Source organism: Pelmatolapia mariae, linkage group LG10_11 (genome assembly GCF_036321145.2).
Source record: "Pelmatolapia mariae isolate MD_Pm_ZW linkage group LG10_11, Pm_UMD_F_2, whole genome shotgun sequence".
NCBI lineage: Eukaryota > Metazoa > Chordata > Actinopteri > Cichliformes > Cichlidae > Pelmatolapia > Pelmatolapia mariae.
In genome coordinates, this window is record NC_086236.1 from 58,710,621 (window position 1) to 58,723,696 (window position 13,076).

Genomic DNA, 13,076 nt, shown 5'->3' on the forward strand with positions numbered 1-13,076 from the left:
TTGTACTCCTTCATGATGTGTCGGTATATGAGCTTGCCGACTCAGGCTCTCAATCTGCTTGATCAGGAACTGTTTGTCACGGCTAGGGATGGGTATCGAAAACCGGTTCTTGTTGAGAACTGGTTCCCACTGTTTCAATTCCTTGGAATTGTTTGCCATTATTGCAAACGATTCCCTTATCGATACCAGTCGCCCCGAATGACGTCACCGCGTTGCGCAGCGTCATTTACCTGGCAGGAAACATGGCGGCTTAAACGCTCAAAAGTTTGGTTATACTTTACGAGAACGGATGACAACAGGGCAACTTGCAATACTTGCAAAGTAGATATTTCATTTAAGGGAGGAAACACTACGAATATGCAAAAGCATTTGCTCACAAAACACGCGATAACCTTAAATGAATGTCGTGTTTTTAATTCCGCCCCGGACTCGTGAATCTCAACCCAGCAGCAGCGGTAACGTTTGCACGTCTTCTCCCGTTAATGCGACAGGTAAATAATCAACTAACAGTGCATATTATGTTAGCGCGATCTGCCTTATTACAAAACCTGCCATTACTGTGCGCTGCATTTAGGTGACCATGATGAGAGAGACATCTGGCTGGCTCAGATGCTGGCATTTCTCGCTGCAGTCTACCGGTAGCGTCTCCTTTCAGGCCAGGATAGGCGAATGTCACCGAGCAGTGACTAAGTTTGTGGTAAAAGGCTTGCACCCATTTGCCACAGCACATGCCCCCGATTTTCGGTAAGTGAATGTGTTTAATTGTAGGCAGGGACATTACTGGATATTCTTGTGTAATTGCTACAGAATAATTTATGTTATACTTTGTTATTGCTACAGAAGAATATTTATTTTATTATTTTACATTTACAATTTTTTTTCCCGGGGACCCTGTGACACCCCATTGAAGAACCATAGGCTGTGGATCTCTTAAGATCTCACTGTTGGGTTTGTAAGGCCATGTTACTCTCTGACAAAGTTGTACTTTTGTATTTTCTTACTCAGTTCTATATAGCATTTGTATTCTATTTTATTCTATTGTATATATTATTCTATTTTTATTCTATTGTATATAGTATTTTATTTTATTTTATTGCATTCCTGTGTTTTCTAATTTCTGCTACATAACTTTGCACTTTTGCTGTAACAAAACAAACTTCCCACCTGTGGGACTAATAAAGGTCATCTTATCTTATTCCTAAATTTCTATCTTGTTCAAAGAGAAGATATAAAACAAAGTTCTAAGCTAATCGACCTTAGTGTTCTCCTTTTTTAAAAAGAATCGATAAGAGAATCGATAAAGAATTGAATCGTTAAACAGAATCGAAAATGGAATCGGAATCGTGAAAATCTTATTAATACCCATCCCTAGAGTAGGACGGATTGTAGGGTAGCAAACATCGTCGGAAAACACGTTTTCAACACTGCAGGTTACCTGGGTGTAATGTTTTTCAGCTAAAAAGAAACATGGTCTGACTCCTACCTAACTATATAAAGAGTAACTGAAGGTTAAATGCAGCTAATATGTCCTGTTTTAAGCCAGGCACTCACACCTCAGCTCCGCTGCGTCTCAGCCACCATCGCTCTGGAGAAAGGACGCTAGAGCCAGAGTAGGGGAGAGGCGAGCTGGAACAAACCATTTGGGGGGGGGGGGGGGGTATCTGCACTTTTGTTGTTAAAATGTTCCGTCTCAATTAAGTACTGTATGCTTTTTATATTTTTAGTAGTGTGTCATGCAAACAGCAAATATTGTCCAAAAAAGTAAGAAATCTTTGGGGGTGCTTTGATTCATTTTGGGCTAAAATCACCCCTGGTCAAATTAATCAGGAAATGAAGTCAGATGAGCCATCATAGAAGAAAGAATCCCAGCAGTGAAAGGAGTTAGGAGACCTGGGAGACTGAGGAGGGAGTGAGGACGTCCTTTACGCCGCTGCTCTCCACAGTAAATAGAGAAGGGAGACATTGGCTGTATCCCTATGTATCCATATGAACAGGATAAAAATATGAAAACTATACAGAAATACAAAACTATACCGGATTATGAACTATGCAAGTTATAACAGTTGTAAACAGAATGATTGTCTATACTGCATTTACAGTAATTCAATTCAATTCAGTGTTATTTATATAGCGCCAAATCACAACAAAAGTCGCCTCAAGGCGCTTTATATTGTACAGTAGATTCTACAATAATAGATACAGAGAAAAACCCAACAATCATATGACCCCCTATGAGCAAGCACTTTGGCGACAGTGGGAAGGAAAAACTCCCTTTTAACAGAAAGAAACCTCCGGCAGAACCAGGCTCAATCTGCACTTTATTTTACTATAAAATAAAGTGCAGATTGTGGATAAGCCAACTGATTAATTAATACAAGCAAATAGCATCAAATAATTCTTTAATATTTCATCATTTTGAATGAGGAAATCCACATTTTGTAAATAATTTCCCCCCTGTTCATGTCAGGCCAACCCACCTGGTGTTCTGGCCCTTCTTGATGAAGAGTGCTGGTTCCCTCGGGCCACAGATCGCTCATTTGTGGAGAAGCTGTCTGCTGAGCAAGGCAGCCATCCAAAATTCTTCAAATCAAAGCAGCCACGTGGGGAAGCTGACTTCTCCATTATTCACTACGCTGGAAAGGTATCCCTTGACTTTTGTTTTTCTTTAATCTATCCTTTCAAATTTAGGCAGCCCACATTTTGACTTTCAGTGATGATCTGTCTCAGCTTTGATTTCTACCATGTGACCTCTCCTTCCACAGGTGGACTACAAGGTAAATGATTGGTTAGTGAAGAACATGGATCCCCTGAACGACAATGTGGCGTCTCTTCTCCACCAGTCGTCTGATCATTTTGTCTCAGAGCTTTGGAAAGAGGGTGAGACTTTCTGTTTCACACACTTTCTAAATGCTGCCTTTTGTCAGGGTCTTTGGTCGGAGTGACCCAGGACCCTGTGCAGTTATGAATTATATTGTGATATGTATATGTGATTCTATGCTACTGTTTGGTGTTCCACATATTGTAGGTATAGGCAGGGTGTGTGTTTGTATATATGTTTGGCTGCAGGATGGATGTCAAGCACCTGCAGTCCTGACGGGTGTGGTCCTGCTGGAGGACTGGCCACGCCTGAAGCCCCTGCCACACACACCTGCTGCTGATCAGGCTCGTCGGGGGAGCTATTTAAGAGACCAATGAAGCTCCCACCGACGCGAGATCATTACGTGTGACTCCACGTTAGTCTTCCGGTTGAGCTTTGTTAGTGTGTGTATGCCCGCGGTTGTATGTGTCCTGACGGCTGCTTCTATTGTGTCCCCAGGAGAGGTGTGGAGTGCCAGACAGCAGCCAGCATGGGGAGTGCTGAGACACGGGAGCGGAGAGCACGAAGACACGGACTTGTCAGGGAAGACACGACACGGGAGTCAAGGGAGAGCACGGGGATTTATTGTTATTTTCCATTCACTGTAAATAAATGCACTGCTGCCTGGGTCCCCCTTTCCTCACTTCCCCCACGGTTGGCCATCGTCAACTGTGACACCTTTACAGATTTTGTATTGAAAACTTCAGCATTTTTTGCAACTGTGCCAGTTATAAATATTTAAGCTATTCTGGTGCAAAAATGTATTAACGTTACTACATTTCTCTCCTCTCTTACATGCTGTTTCTTTCTCACTTTCTTCTGTTCTGTCTCCTTCTTGTCTTCTCCTCTTTTGCCTGCTCTTTTCCCTTTTTGGGCTCCTTCTTTCCTTTCCTATGATCTTGCTCCCTGTGGTCTCCTGATGCTTCCCGATCAGACATTCAAAATCTTCCTCGTGTGTACTTCTTTGACTCCTACGCCACACTGCAGACTAATGGCACAGACAGTAGGTTTTTGTACCTCCTTACAATCCTCCCTCAAACTTAGGGTGAACAAGGCAGGCAGGAACTGTTTTAAGGTAGTTTACTGCAACAAGTTTACAAGCAAGGAAAATTGGAGACCAGATACCAAGGGCGTAGATTTGGCATGGGCGGAAGGGACATGTCCCCACCAATATCCAGCGATTATTAAATTGTCCCCACCAATAATTTGATCTCTTCCAGTAAAGAAAAACAAACCCGATAGAAAGAAAAAAACAATCTGTCAAAACGTCTCATTCACCCAGCGGTGCAGAAAGAGTTAAATTACGTTCTCTACTGGAGTCCGACCTCATGTGACAAATATGGCCAATGTGATTGGCTGTGCCTTTCGGGGAGCTCTGTTTAGTTTTAGCAGCGGCAAGCCTGCGCTGCCAGGACCTGCAAGGAGGAGAAGAGGATGGCAGCACAAAGGAAGAACCTGGATATAAGAAAGTATTTTTCAAAGAAACCTGTAAGTAACTTAAAGTGAAGTTCACTCATAAAATGTGTCCGTCATAATAACGTTACAGGCTATGCTAGGCTTTGGCCCACATCAGTCTAAAATTGTATGTAACCATGAATAACGTGTTTTGGAAACTAACTGCACAACAGGCAGCACTATTAGTTATCTCACTCTCCCAGAGCATCATTTCTAATTTTGATTGAAACTGTCAGAGAAAATGGCAGCCTCGAGCAAGCCAGGATATTAGTTTACAGAGGCTGTTAAAATTATATGTCTAACGTTAAAATGTTGGTGACACAATAATTTCATCCTAATGGCACTGACATATTCATGGGGTTGAGTTTTGAGATAAAATATCATGAGGTAGTCATGATTGTGCAAATATTCCACCTTGTAGTGCAGTTTGCACAAATTGTTTTAAAAGTGCACTCACCCTACAAACATTACTGACGAGTCAAGATCTGCACAGAGTGACAGAAACACTGAAACAGCTGCCCATTTTATTCTTATTGTCATGTATGTCCTATTTGTCAGGTGACAGAAGAACCAACACAAAGCTCAGAGAGCAATGGTGATGCAAGATCACAGGTGAATTAACTAGTATTTATTATCATGACAGTTGTTAGGCTGCTGATGTAAATTGATTCATTAGTGTACATTTGACAAAGAATCTGAATTTACATGTCTCACTTTTTATATGGTACGAATCAATCACAAGCATAACATAACAAATAAAAGTAAAACATTTAGAACAAAAAAGAAATCGCCATTTTGAATTGTTTTAAAAAACATTGTGAAAATCAGTTTTTTAATCTACCATTTAAAAATGTTTTTGAAATAAGATTTAAAAAAAAAATGAAAATTAGTTTTTTGATTATTTTTTTTTTAAATTTGAAAATCATTTTTTTAAATGTGGAATTTGATAATGTTTTTATGCCAAAATGCCAAATTGATTTTAGCTACAGTTAACATTGCCAACCAATAGTAGTTTGTCATTTTCTGGATGATCCAGTAAAGTATAAAGTTATAGTTACCCATGGTAACAGTTTGGCTTCACGATGATCGAGCGACCAGAAACCGCGATTCCCAGCATCGCTCAGCGGAACCTAGAGGGCTACATGGGCTTTGCCAACCTCCCAAACCAAGTATACTGGAAGTCTGTCAAGAGAGGGTTTGAGTTCACATTAATGGTTGTAGGTGAGTCTCGGGAAATCAACTTTCATCAACTCCCTGTTCCTGACTGACCTCTACTCTAAGGACTGCCCTGGCCCTGATTAAAAAGACTGGTCAAGTGGAATAGAGTATAGTTTTAATAAAGGAGGGAGGAGTCCAACTAACCCTAACCATCGTGGACACACCAGGGTTAGGCGAAGCAGTTGACAACAGAAGTGCTGGCAGCCTGTCATTAATTACATTGACAGCAAATGCAAAAGCAAATTCCTGAACGCTGAGTCGAGGGTCCACCGCAGGTCCTTACCTGACAACAGAGTCCACTGCTGTCTATATTTTATAGCGCCATCTGGACACGGCCTAAAATCTCTTGATACAGAATTTATGAAAAGACTACATGACAAGGTCAATGTCATACCTCTCATCGCTAAGGCTGACACATTCACCCCAGAAGAGTGCCATCTTTTTAAAAAACAGATTATGAAGGAAATACAGAAACACAAAATTAAAATCTACAAATTTCCTGATGTAGATGAGGATGAAAACGATAAGCTGGTCTGGAAGATCAAGGAAAAAATGCCGCTGGCAGTGGTCGGCAGCAATGTCGTTATCGAAGTGAACGGCAAGAAGGTCAGAGGTCGTCAGTACCCATGGGGTGTGGCAGAAGTCGAGAATGGGGAACACTGCGACTTCACTGTGCTGCGCAACATGCTGATCAGGACCCATATGCAGGATCAGATGGTTCAAATATTCGTAGAGTTGAAGGACATTATCAACAACGTCCACTACAAGAACTACCGCAGTAAGAAAATTGCTGCGGTCACGTGTAACGGAGTGGACACCACCAAGAGTCCCCTGGCTCAGATGGAGGAGGAGCGCAGGAAGCATGTGATGAAAATGAAGAAGATGGAGGCAGAAATGGAACAGGTGTTTGAGATGAAAGTCAAGGAGAAGAAGCAGAAACTGAAGGACTCAGAGGCTGAGCTGGAGCGAGTCTGTATACTTGTGACGGATGGGGCTCCATCCACGGCAGGAAAAGTGAGTGTGGTCAGCAAAATATTTATTTTAATTTGAAAGGGAATTATCAAAATGTTTTTTGTTATTATTTGAAATGTGTAAAAAAAAAAAAAGTTTGGTTATAGCTCCCCTTTTTTTAAATGGACCTTTTGGTGTGCATCTGTGAGCAGTCACCAGATTTACAGAGAAAAAAAGAATAAAACATTACTTGTTTTTCAATACAGTCTTGTGGGTTTGAAATTGATCATGATCTGCTGATCACTGGCTGCAAAAAAATATCTGGGCCAGATAAATTCCTCGGTTTGAAAATCTGGCCCAACTAACTTTTTAGTTGAATAGCCATGGTGTAGACTCACAACTTAGGAATGAACAAAGTGCATACAGAAAGCATGAATTGAAATTTTTTTTAAAGTAAATTAAGTATTCAAAAACAAATATCGGGATTTGGGTTGTGACAGCGGCTGTGTTGAATGTGGAAGCCACGTCCGAAGTTCCCATGACTCTGTCTTTCTAAATGGACGGACAGTAACTACGTGTGTATATGTGTGTAAAAACAGTAGATAGTCAGATTAATAACAACGGTATTTTGTCTCCACCATTGTCGAAGTAATCTCATGTAAACAATAGTGTGGCGCACAGCGTCACGTCAAAAATGGCGCACACCTTTGGCGTTGCATGACTAAATCTCAGTTTTCCTTGTCCACACGTAAACAACAGTTTTCGAAAATCTCCACCCTGGCAGGAGTTTTTAAAAATCACAGGTTTCAGTGATCGAAAACGCTGTTTACGTGTGGACGACAGGTGGTTATAAATTCAGTTCTTTTGCATTCTTTTGGCGGCAGAAAAAGACTGGACTCAGAGAGGTCAAAGCTCAAAAAATTATCTTTATTTTACATTTCCGGAAATGGAGACCCGAACACACGAAGACAAAAGCTCAGGTCTGAATGCAGTAGCAGCCCAGCATGGTTATATTTCTGCAGCACGTCAAACACACACACTCAGTTAGTTCCTCTTTCTTTTTGACGCGGCTGTTTCGGCTCCCAACCGACTCTTCGGGTTGTTTTGTTGCTTTAATTAATTTATTATTAACAACAATATAAAATTATGCACAAAAGGAATTACTAAATCGAGAGCTGGCTGGCCTGAGAATGCCTTGGTGTTCCCCCGGATAAGCTGGAGGAGGTGGCTGGGGAGAGGGAGGTCTGGGCTTCTCTGCTTAGGCTGCGTGTTTTACGTGTTTTGGAGTTTGTATGTGCTTCGGGGTTTGTACGTGCTATGGAGTTTTTACATGTTTCGGAGATTTTACGTGTTTTGGAGTTTTTATGTGCTTAACTTCCTAGGACCTGGCATCCACATATGTGGACATCCCATTTTGGGTTATTTAAACCAAAATACTCAATTTTGCTCTACAAGGGCCTGATATCCACTTACAAGGACATTATACTGCTACTGTTCTATCGAAATTTTAAATGAATATCCTCATATGCGGCTCTCATTTTTCTTAGAAACAAAAAATCAGGTAAAAAAAAAAAAAAAGTCTGGTAATTCTTTATTTTATCATTCATCAGGTCCCAATCAGCCCAAATATCAAAGAGAAATAATAATAGCTTCAGAGTTTTTACATGTTTTAGAGTTTTTACGTGTTTTGGAGTTTTTACGTGTTTTGGAGTTTGTATGTGCTTCGGGGTTTGTACATGCTTCGGGGTTTGTACGTGCTATGGGGTTTTTACGTGTTTTGGAGTTTTTATGTGCTTAAGGGTTTGTACGTGCTTCGGAGTTTGTACGTGCTATGGAGTTTTTACGTGTTTTGTACGTGCTTTGTCTCTAGCGGCCACCGTAAATATACTTTTATTTATTCACTCCACATAAAATGTAATAAATAAATCATATAATACAAAAACCAACTATTTACATTTTAACTTTTAACTATTTAAATTTTCAGCTTTTTCCTTTTAACCCTCTGGGGTCCAGGGTATAATTGGCCATTTTTGACTACTGTTCATTTAACCTCTATATTTCACCTTTAAAAACTGTTTATCATGGCTTGTTTGGTATCATTATTTTCAGCACAACCTCAAATATCTGAAATTTGAGTTATTTTTTCATTTTGGCATACTATATTAGCACAATTGATCTAAATCCAGACAAAAAATTCAAAATCTGAGTAGAAAAAAGTTGTATTTTTCACTGTAAAACCCACAAACATATTTAACGAATCATTTTCATAACTCGAAATGCAAATAGAAATTGTACATTTCTAAAAATTATGCACAAGTTTTGCAAACAACAAAGTTACATTGTACTATTTACCTAAAAATGCAGCCAAGGACTCAGGCGTTTTTTTATATAACCATTTAAATCTATTTACAGAACAATCAGGTGTTCTGCATCAAATAAGAAGGGACACAAATTATTTCTGCCAGTCCAAAAAAATAGTTTGTGTTCAATATAAGACAGAGGAGAACAGCACAGGCCTAAACCCTGCAGGTCTGACAGCAGGAGGTGTATCAGTCCAGTTTTCCATGTGGGAACATTGTTGTTGCGTGTATTCAGAATCTGAGAGAGCAATCAGACAAAGAGTCAGAATCTCCGTTTTGCAGCTTTTCTTTTAGCACGCGTGGGAAGCACTCTGTACCAAATACAGGAGTGAACTTCAACAAAATACAGTCAGCGTAGGGCTGGGCGATATGGCCTAAAATCGATATATAATCGCGATATAATTTGAAGCACGTGCGGTAACGATATATAGCGCGATATATTCTTTTCTTCTGTATAACGTATTTTACACAGTATAAGGCACACTTAAAATCCTTTAATTTTCTCAAAAATCGAGAGTGTGCCCAGATAGTAAGGAAACATTGAAACAATGTTTAGCCAATATCAGGCGATGTCATAGAATCAACGTTGAGATCTGACGTTGACCTAACGTCACTCTTGCACCCTTTTTTAATATTGAAACAACGTCAGGTTTTGATATTGAATCAATGTTGAAAGCTGACATTGATTCGACGCCATATTTTCTAACACTGTTGACACTGAAACAATGTCAGATTCTGATATTGAAACACTATTGAACTATGATGTTGATTTTCCACCTCTTTTGCACAGTTGCTTTTTATTGAAAAAAACAAACAAAAAATGTCAATAGACATGTATCATTTGCAAAATACTTTATTAAAAGACAAAGTTTCCTATTTACATTTCTATGTTTCACGTCACTTTTTATTTACTCCGGGATGGGGATGGATGATGTGCGTCCTGCGCCACCCGTACGATCTGGAGCATATCTGAGCCATTTCTGAACTGCTTGAGCAAAGACCAACTCAGACATAGAGTTTGCCCCTACCTGCTGCGCCAGGACAAAAATAGACACACACAAAAAAAAACAAAGACAAAAAAAGGGAATTAGAGCACATGAATAAGCTCTTGTTAATTGTCTTCAGCAGGGAGAAAGTATGTAAACTCCTAGGCTGATAAACATGAAAGTCACCAGGCGGAAATCAGCAAACTGCCGCATTTGATTCCCAAAGAGCTATAAGCTGAAAATGTGATATGTCTTAGCATGGTGTGCCGTGTATCCTTTAAAAAAAAAGAAAACATGGGGTCCGGCTGTACAAACTACAACCCGAGGATAAAACAAGCCAAAGACCAAAGACCATCTCCAGATTAACTGGACATGAAAGTCTTGTTATTAAGAAAGACAAAGTAATATAGCAAAAACCGGACATAGGAAATGTGAAACGCACCCAGCACATCAATTGATCCCTTTATTGTTCACTTTAGGCTCATAAAACTACAATAAATGGTAAAACTTACCAAATATGCCTCTGCACAGCGCTGTCTCTTTAAATGGCCTTTTTTGCTTTGTCTGGTCCTTGGTTTTTTTTCCCTGCCCAGTTGAGTACAGAGGCCAGCTCCTTTGTAATGGCATAAGCCATTACACGGCAGACTCGCACCTCCAGTGTGGTCCAGCAGCACCAATCAACACAAAGCGTCTCACCTATAGACACATTTTAAGAGATGGAATTAGCGTGTCTCATGTCTTAAATGTGTATGCAAGTGCTTGTGTGTTTACTTCATGCAATTGATGATAGAAACATGTCATTTAGTTTTCCCTAAAGCCTGAAACTTGCCTTGTAATAGTAGCCTCACAGAGTCTCTGGAATCTACAGAAAAAAAATCACAACAAGATGACATTCAAGAGTATAAATTGGTGTTTTGAAGATAAGAGTACAATGACATTGTGATGCAGCTTTAAAACTATTTTAAAAGCATACCATCTATAGGGAAGACATCAGACTCTGCATGCTGGCGAGATCGCAAAGCTGTGTCGGTTTGTGTGTTGTGCCAGAGCGGCGAAAGGTGCCGGAAGCTGGGTGGGGCATTATGATGGTTGCTATCAGTGGGCTGGGGGGCAGACTGCGGAGTGGTGAGGGCTGTTTAGAAAAAGATCATTTTTTAAGTATTTAAGAATACAGACAACTTGTCAAAAAGTTTCCTTGTGTCAGACACAGATATGTACACAGACACTAGACATTATTTTATTACCTGGTATTTTCACTCGAGGGGCCTGGGGAAACCGTTTTTTTGTAGGCTGCTCATCCTCTGAGTCAGTATATGTGTACAGGGGATTTGGTCTAAAGAAAAGAAATTACAAACGGTCTTAAGTAATTGTAAATGTGCTTTTGGCATATTTTTTTCCTAAAGTTACAGTTTGATTTCTAACAACACACACAGGAAACAGAGACGTGCAAGAAGGTACAGTATACAAGGAATTTTTGAAGTGCACAAGTGTACACGGCTTTGCAAACTTTCACTTTTTGGACTATATTATGTGGTGATATTGCAGTATGCAAGCACCACAGATATGTATAAAAGACAAGATCATAAATTCTTAACAATCAAAGATATGTTTGTGACTAAAAAAGTTTTACTTGTGCTTTCTTTTAAGACTGGTCTGGATTTCTTCTTCGGACTGAAGGTCAGACGTATCACAGTGTTCACGTAGAGATCTCTGAAGACTGCGTTCTGCTTCGTGAAATGTGCCTGGAAATACAAACACAATGTACGGCCAGACATACATTACGTGTGGACAAAAGGTGCAAATGCATAGAAAAATCAGCGTTTTCAAAAATACGCTGGTACGTGTGGACGTAGTCTTATTCATTATTCAAGGCACAAACGGAAAGTCATGTACGCGTGCAACGTAAAGTTAGGTGAGCGTGCAACGTACAGTCACGTGGGCATGCCGCGCGAGCATTCGAACTGAGTCTAAAGTTTTCGTGTGCGAATTGAAGCGGGTGCTCTCCAATCATCAAAAGTAACAAAGTCATTGAACACGTTTATACAGTTAACTTTACGTTTACCAATCATATATCACAGATTTACAATTTTTTGTAGTACTATGCTAAAAAGCAACTACAGAGCGAAAGTCTGGGTCAATGGTCGCCGAGGCAACGGCAAGGCTAACAAAGGAACCCTCGAAGCGTTAGGCTAGCTTTGTAAGGGAATATAACGGAAAAGTATGAAACGAAAATGTTTTCTTTGTTGATAGACTTTGTTCGCAGTGCAATTTATTTGTTGCCGGACTGTAAGATGAAAGTAGACACAGTTTCGGGCTCCCACACTTTGTCCGAAACTGTGCATTAACAAGTTTTTTTTTTTTTGTTTTTTTTTTAACTGTTATTCAAATGCGACCGTGGAAATAACGAATAGAAGAAAATTCATTCATTCTTACCTTATACTAATCGTGGTGCAGGCCAGTGCAGCATGAACTGATGCCTTCTCCGGTCAATTCCGCTGAGAGTAAATCTAATGTCCCGCTCTACTGTACAAGACAATGGTTACCTGGAGGGATGTACCACTGTCACAGGGGTGCTGCGGAATAGTCCAAGTGATCGCTGCTTTAATTTCCTGTATACATAAATTGCATGTCGACACGATTTTTTAAAGCTGGTGAACTAGACCAAAGTCATTGATAACAAAAGAACAATAAATCTACTTTCTCCGGTACTTTATACCCAATCAGTTGCAATGCAATTTAACGCTCAACTACAAATCGATGCTTTTTGATGGTGACCGGCGCCGAATGATGGTCAACTATAAATAGACGTTTTCTCGACGTTGTTGTTGTCACCTGGTCGACTACAAATAGATCAAATATCAATGACAAAAAAACAACGGTGAATCAACATCATTACAACGTCCCTATAGTGAGACCGTCGGTTTACCACAGTATTTCAATGTTGTTAAAACATTGGCATTTCAACCCCGACCATAACGACGGATCGGATGAAAAATCAACATCTATTCAATGTCGTCTTGCTATCTGGGTGCCTTGTGTATGGATTCTGGTTGTGCTTACTCCTTACTTGACCTGGTGTTATCGTGTGGTTTATCTGTTTTTAATTTGGAAATTGGGGATTCCGTGTTTTCTGATCACAAACCTGTTTTACTTGACATTTCTCTTGTGCATGAGTTTAAAGCTCGCGCTCCACCCAGGCGCTGTCGAATCTTTAATTCTTCCACTGCTGCGCTCTTCTCCTCAACTTTT

The 13,076-nt window shown here is 40.1% G+C and overlaps 2 long non-coding RNA genes and 1 pseudogene across 2 annotated transcripts; 2 read left to right on the forward strand and 1 right to left on the reverse strand.

The window, feature by feature from the left end:
- The first annotated feature begins 624 nt into the window (after positions 1–624).
- On the forward strand, positions 625–4,494 carry LOC134637589 (uncharacterized). The gene is made up of 4 exons (XR_010095139.2): positions 625–744; positions 2,468–2,641; positions 2,763–2,877; positions 3,317–4,494. It is a non-coding gene; the product is annotated as an uncharacterized LOC134637589 (long non-coding RNA).
- Positions 4,495–5,394: 900 nt separating this feature from the next.
- On the forward strand, positions 5,395–6,580 carry LOC134635475 (septin-7-like; annotated as a pseudogene).
- A 4,297-nt stretch (positions 6,581–10,877) lies between these two features.
- On the reverse strand, positions 10,878–11,485 carry LOC134637590 (uncharacterized). The gene is made up of 3 exons (XR_010095140.1): positions 11,458–11,485; positions 11,072–11,160; positions 10,878–10,959 (listed from the first exon to the last, which is right to left on the reverse strand). It is a non-coding gene; the product is annotated as an uncharacterized LOC134637590 (long non-coding RNA).
- Between the last annotated feature and the right edge of the window lie 1,591 nt (positions 11,486–13,076).